We start from the raw sequence: 7327 nt of genomic DNA, 5'->3' as shown, positions 1-7327 counted from the left end.
TCAGTTGGCCCTGCATTGGTGTTTGTGTTTCTGAGTGTGATGAAGTTGGACTCAGATATAATCTTTCTACACATGTCTCTTCTGTCACTTTTACCAGACCTGTGGTTGGCATTTGGGTTGGTGTATACTCAGGAGACCTGAATCTCTGAACTGTCCATGTGATGGCCAGGCCCTGGCTGGGCCTCAGCAGACTTGCAGCTCTTACCCTCTGGTTTCTTGGACTTACCCTGGCCAGCTGACAGGGAGGTGAAGAGGGCCAACCACCCCACCAGGGAGCCAAGAGTGCCTAGAGTTGCATGCTGGAGAACTGCATCCATCATCCATGTGGAATCTAAACCCCCTCTTGATGTAGAGGGGGCCTGGACATAGCCATCCCAGGTCCACAAGATGGAGGAATAGAGTATGGATTAGAGTGGACTTACTGGTGTTCTGCTGGGGAACTATTGTGATTAGTAAGGGAAGAAACTGTAGTAGTGATGTGGAGAGGGTGGCCACGGTGGCTGCTGATGGTCAGGAGAGGGAAGAAGAGATATGGTTTGGGGGCATTTTCAGGATTTGGAGTTGTCCTAGGTGGTGCTGCAGGGATGGATGCTGGACGTTATGTGTTCTGTCGTGGCCCACTGGTTGGACTGGGGGAGAGTGGCCTACAATGTGGACCACTGTCCATGTACTGCAGCGGTTCTCCAGAATGTATTCGCCGGGTGCAGTGGATGTGCCACAATGATGGAAGAGTTTGCTGATGTGGGAGGGATGGCGTGGATGGGGTGGGGGAGTATATGGGGACCTCATATTTTTTTAATGTAACATTAAAAAAAAAATCATTGGGGCAAAAAAAAAAAAAAAAAGGACACATGACCATGGCATTCATTGGTCTTACCATGTACTGCATCACTTAGGGGCGGTGGCCCTAGTAGAAGAATGCAGTGACCTATTCAAGGCTCAGTTACAGTGCTGGCTTGGATATAACATGGTATGGGGCTGGACCGCATCTTCCAGAATGTGGTATATGCACTTAACTAGTAGTGCTAAGTCTCTAATGGCCAGAATATGTGTTCCAGGAATAAACGGGTAGAAATAGTATTAGTAACCATTCCCACTGGTCCACTTGTGAGATATGTATTAGGGGTAAACTGATCCTGGTTAATATGAGGAACTAGGACTGCTATTACACAATGGAATTAGCGGAGCAGGAGGGAGTATGTCTAGGATCCAGGGATTCACTGGGGCATATCTTGATGATAACTCTATGCTCAATGATCACCATAAATGGGAAATTACAGCAAACTCAGCCCAAAAGAGCTGAAAGGGATGAAGGTCTCTGAGTCTCTCCACCTGGAAAGTAACCTAGACCAGCTGAAGTATTGGCCAAGGTTGAAGGACAATCTAGTATGACTGGCTGAAGATAAAGATGGTAAATATCAATCAGGGTCTTCAGACCAATTATTGCAATAGGGAAGGGCATTAATCTTCCTGTACTAGTCATGAAGTCTCTGTGAAGAAAAATGAAGCTCTGGTAGTTCGAGACTGTGTGTACCCCCAGAAAAGATTATGTCCTTCGAGCTAATCCACTCCTGTGGGTGTGAACCTATTGTAGGCTGGGCCTTTTGATTAACTTACCTAAGTTCAGGATTTCTGATTACATTACTTCAGTAAGGCATGACCCAGGGTGGGTGTTGCCTTGTACTGGAGTCCTTTATAAATGGGATGAATATGGAGAGACTTACAGAGAGAAAAGGACACAGGAGCTCAGGGAGGAGCCCACAGAAACTGAGAGAGAAAGCCACAGACGGAGCAGCCGGAAGCTGGAAGCCACAGAGTTGGAAGAGATCTCCAGACTGTGACAGAGGAGTCCTGGATCGCCACAGCCAGTCTTTGAACAGAAAAGCATCTCCTGATGAAGCCTTGATTTGGACATTTTCATGACCTCAGAACTGTAAGCTTATAAATGAATAAATCCCTATTGGAAAAGCCAACCTATTTCTGGTATACTGACTTGGCAGCCTTTAGAAAACTAAAGCAAAAGCAAATTAAGGGGACAGAAAAGTTCAGGACTGGGTGACAATTTAGAGAGTGGTGAAGAAAGCTTTACCTGATTGTGATATTTGAGCAGAAACTAAATGAAGTAAAAGAACAAACCTCATGGGTATATGGGGAAGAACAGTCCAAGAAAAGAAAGTAGCAGGTACAGAGGTTCCTAAGCAGGAACGTGCTTGGTGTGTTTGAGAAAGGTAGTGCGGCAAGAGTGGAAGGAGTAATGGAGAGAAAGATGCAATCAGGAAGGTAACTGGGGCTCAGACCTTGCAGGGCTCTCGAGGTAGAGTAAGGATGTGGGATTCCACTCTGTGTGAGATAGGAAGCCATCAGCAGGTTTTGAGAAGAGGAATGACATGATATGATCTACATTATATAGAGCTCTCTGGTGCTCTGTGAATAGGCTGAAGGGGGTCAAGGATAGTTGCAGGAAGACCAGCTGGGAGGCTATTGCAATAGTGGTGGATATCCTTTAAGATGGCTTTTCTGGGTGCTGAGAACAAGGGTGTGGGATTGGCAGGCGTCGGTTCTTAGATTAAGGGTGGTGTTACTGTTCTCCAAGGCTGACTTGGAGCTGCTTCTGAGAAGAAACCATGTCTTCTACTTATGACTCTTTCATAATGCATAACACAGCCCAATGGGTCTAGCAGTAAATGCCCAGAAAATGCCAGTTGATTGAAATACCGTTTTAGTTTTTGCAAAAAAAAGTTCACAAAAATGTCTCTCTGTTGAAAAGCATAATGGCCTGTGGGTCCCAAGATCAGGGCTGTCATTTTAATATAGATACCCTAATGACAAGCCAGGAAGTGTGCTCCTGGCTACACACATAGTTTCATTTAATTCTCATAACAACTCTGGAGGGAGTTAGTCTGTACCACTTTACAGATAAAGAAACAGACTGAGGATGTTAAATGCCAACGGTCATTAGTGGGTAAGGGATCGAGCTCTGGACTTCAATTAAGGACTGATTCCAGAGCCCATACTCTCAGTCACAACTCAGAACTACTCACTATAGCAAACTTTGGAAAACGCCCACATTCTTTGGTGGCCTATTTTTATTTTTACCATCTTTCAGATTCTTCTGACAATGAAAAACAACTAACATTATTAACAGAAGATTTGAAAATTTTTAACCTCATTTTCCTGGAAGAAAATAATTAAGGTAGTGATTCTATTTGTTTATTATAATTCCTTAAGCTAGAATGGTCCTTTTGCTCCTGGAAAATCATTTGGTACACGAGTGGGTGGGCATTTCATTCAGAGCTCCTTTTATGACGTCTGCTGCAGTTATCCTGCTGTGACTTTTTTCCCATAAAGCCATAGTACTGCCTTATTCCTACTTTTAAACAATCATTAGTGTAGTTACATCACAGCAGAAGGAGAAGGAAAAAAAAACAGATGTGTGATCTGCCCATGAAATAGAGTAGCTGCCCCACAAGAGCTCAGCCTTTTTCATGTTCTGGCTGTGAGCCTGTCCTCATGCTGGGCTGGAGAAGCTCATTACTGCTTGCGGTAACCAAGAAACAGGGCTGGGCAAAGGGGAGAGAGAAACGAAAGGCCCAGAGTGCTCCCACCAAATTGGACCCTAGGAAGCCAGACGCTGGGACATCTACTACAGTCGCTCGGCAACCACATGCTCAGGCTTTTTACCATGAAACTGCAGAGATAAAGCAGGCCGTTCTGGTGGACTGGAGCATCGCCCAGTCTTTCCCCATGGATGGAAGGCTAGTGTAGTGGGTGCAAAGGTAGCAGGCGCTCATTTGTCCAGCCTGTTAATACCCAGGCTTGATGTTCTGTTGAATCTGCAGCTCTCCTCAAAGCATAATAAAAATCTTTCAAGCGTAGACACTGCACCTCCCTTTGACTCCTCCTTTCCACTTATATCTTCTTGGCTGCCTTTGCTGTTTGCTTTGATGAACTTCTGCCACTGGCGCTGGGGAGCCCTGCCTAAATGGCATTTCAGCGTGGCTGTCCCCAGGTGCCTAGCATCCTTGGCCTAGATTAACGTGTCAGTGGCATATGGTGCAAATGGCCTGTCGTTCGATCTCAGGATCAGTTCAAAATATCTGCCAGGCTGCTGACTTCCTTGGCATAATGCCTTGTGGCCCCAGTGCTTGAGGAAGGAGAGCAACATTGTCTGAAAATCAGAGTGAATTTTGTTGTGTAAGAGTCAGAATCTGGCTTCCTGCCTGAGCCCATTTTTCTCTTTTCTTTCTCTTTTACTTTCTCTCTTTCTCTCTCTCTTCCTTTCTTTCTTCCTTCTTTTCTTCTCTCTCTCTTCCCCCCTTTCCCATCTCCCTGGAATCTGAGGTAAAGAAATAAGCATACCTTCTGATCCTGAATGCTTGGACTAAGGATAATTTTGAGAATGGTTTTTGTTTTATATCAGTTCCTTTTTTTGGCCCCACACCTTGCCTTTTTCCCATAAAAGGACGGGCCTAGCTTGGGCTTTTCAGTACTGCATTTGATCCTCTTAAAAGGCCCTATCTAGGCATTAGCCCTATTTTGCAGACAAGGGAATCAGAGAGATTTAAACATTCAAATCATATTAGAAGAAGTGGCAGAATAAGAACTCAAGCCTAGGTCTGATTGACTCTGCAGTCGCTCTAGGTCCAGGCACAGACCATGTCTGAACTGACGCTGTGCCCACATCCAGGCTGCTCTGGGGAGGGGAGTGTGCCACGAGTTCAGCAGGCAGGGCTCCCGGTGGAGAGCATCTCCGTGGGCACTGTCAGCACGTGTGCCTGGGTTCTTCTCAGACAAACTCCTCATCGTGCTCTTCTCCTAGTGCGTTAATGGTGGGTCGTTGTTATGCTTAGCTGCCCGGTGGGTTTCTTGCTCCTAAATCCAAGTGATGTAGCAGATCCTGCTGTCCTTGGATTATCCCCTCTTGATGAGTGATGACCTGAGGAATGGGGACAGCTGACCTGCGGGCAGAGAGAGGGGGAGGTCAAAGCTTCCTCCAGCTCAATTTGGATTGATGAACCGGAATAATCCCGGCAGCAGCATTTGTGGAATTTGGCCTCAACCAGCAATCTTTTTCCAGAACTACTTTTCCTCAATTTTCGTGTTTGAGGTAGTGTTTTTGTCCTTTTCTTATGTACACCTTCTCTCTTCCACTAGAGGTATCTGAAAAGCAACCTACTCCAATCTATCACCTGGATTAGGCATCTCCACAGCACCAACACAATGCCAAATGGACTGCATTCACCGGCTGCTCATTCTTGCCTTTACGCTCTGCAAGAGCGTAAATCTTTCACTTAAAATGCCTCCCAGTTTTTCATTCTGTCATCAAAATTATTTACCTGCTTCAAGGCCCTGTTCCATTTACCTCCTCTGAGAAACTTTTCCAAATCACTGTACCCCACTGATGGATTACTTAGGCCAAATTCTTTATAATGATAATAGCATTTCTCTAAAGTTTTCTTCTTGTTTATTTGAATAATTAATAGCATATGGCCCAACAAGGTGTATAAATAAAGTGTACACCTTGTGCCAGCTCCTCAGCTCCCGTATCTGCCGCTCTGTGCCCAGTTCCTTTGCCTTTTTACAAGCCCTCCAGAAATATCACTCTCTACATAAGCATCTGTGCTCTTTAAAAATCCATCAACAATGTATGAGAATAAGTGTCAACATATATTAGCAATTACATAAGAGATGCTGTGCACTTTGTGGGCATTATTTCATTTAATCCTCCCAACAACTTTATGAGGTGGGGACCTATATTATCCATGTTTTACAAGTGAGGGAACTGAGGCCCAGAATAGTGAAATAACTTACCCATAATCACACAGCTATGATGTGGCAGGGTTGAAATCTGATCCCAATCCATGTGACTACAGAGCCCAAGCTCTTAACCAGCATACTATTGCATAAAATGATTCTACAATTGTTTCGTGTATGTACACCTGATTTCTCCATGAGAGGAAAAGGCACACAGGGGAGCGGGTGATGCTTAGCGGCTGAGTGCCTACTTTGCATTTACAAGGTCCCAGGTTCAAATGCCGGCACCTCCTAAAAGAAGGGGAGGAACACGCAGGGACAAAAGAAGTGGTGTGATACAGTGGTAAGGACGTGCACTTGGGAATCAAATCCTTTGAAACTTACTAGCTAAGTGACTGTAGGCAAGTTTCCTAAACACTCTGAAACTTCTTTTCCTTATCTGTATAATAGGGAAAATGCTAACTCCAGAGGGAGGCAGAAGTGTTGTTAAGGATTAAAGGAAATAAAGAATGTAAAACACCTAGCACATGTGGTACCAGAAATGGCAATTCCCTTCCCAAGAGCCATGCCTTTTCCTACATTTGCATGCTTCAATTGCCCTGTGCAGAGTAGGAAGGTGCATAGAAAATATCTATGAGACATTTGGCAGAACCTTTTGGATGGCAGGAAAACATCACCAGTGCTCCCTGAAGGTAAAATGCAAGGCCACCAGCTCTGGCACCTAGTCCCAAGGGGCTAGCTCAAAAGGGACCAGTTGACCACTTGGTTGGCCCAAAGGTCATCTGCATTATAAACCTCCTCTGAGGTCAACCAGCAGAAATGGAGTGTAGAGGACAGGAGAGCCTGACGGGGCACTCTGAGGAACTTTGCCCGGGATGTTCTTCCTCCAGAGAGCTGCGAGGGACCTCCTGGCAGAAATGAAAGCAAGGCGTGACCATGGGCAAGGGAGTCTCACTCAGGCCCAGACGACAGGCTCTGGTTCTTCTGGTCCAATAGCAGCTTTGCTAACTCCTTGAAAAATAATTCAAAAGCAGTAGATTGGCCTGTGAAAAGGCTAGTTAAATCTAGTGGAGTTTAAGGTCGGGGCCATTGTGCAGGCCAGTTCATCCTGTCGGCTCCACCTTCAGACCTACCCTGAGCTGACCACTTCTTACCACCCTAATGTGAGCCACCATCACCCCCGGCCGGATTATTAAACCAGCCTATTAACTGTCTCCTTACTTCCTTCCTTATCACCCTAACCATTTATTCTTAAGCCACGAGAATGATCCTTTTAAGACCTAAATCAGATCATGTTTCTCCACTGCCAAAATCCTCCAATGACTCCTCCTGCCACTCAGAATAAAAGCCAGAAGCATCCCAATTGCCTACAAGGTCCTAAGGGCTCTGGCCCCTGCTACCTCCTGACATCATTTCTTGCCACTCTTGCCCTTGATCACTCTGCTTCAGCCACGCTGGCCTCCTTGCTGCTCCCAGAATATGTTCAGATACACTCTTAGGAATTCTGCCTGGAACATTCTGCCCCCAGACACCTGCATAGTAATTCTTTCACCTTCCTTCAGTTACCTCTTCC

General features: G+C 45.6%; 1 long non-coding RNA gene across 1 annotated transcript in view; it reads right to left on the bottom strand.

The window, feature by feature from the left end:
* Nucleotides 1-3071: 3071 nt before the first annotated feature.
* LOC111759044 (uncharacterized) overlaps nucleotides 3072-7327 on the bottom strand; it is an 82586-nt gene continuing 78330 nt past the window's right edge. The window contains exon 4 of the long non-coding RNA XR_002793141.3: nucleotides 3072-4958. This is a non-coding gene — a long non-coding RNA (uncharacterized lncRNA). The remainder of the gene's footprint in view (nucleotides 4959-7327) is intronic.

This window comes from Dasypus novemcinctus, chromosome 9, assembly GCF_030445035.2.
Source record: "Dasypus novemcinctus isolate mDasNov1 chromosome 9, mDasNov1.1.hap2, whole genome shotgun sequence".
Classification (NCBI taxonomy): domain Eukaryota; kingdom Metazoa; phylum Chordata; class Mammalia; order Cingulata; family Dasypodidae; genus Dasypus; species Dasypus novemcinctus.
Note: the sequence above shows the minus strand (reverse complement) of the source record. Positions and strands in the feature narration are given on the sequence as shown.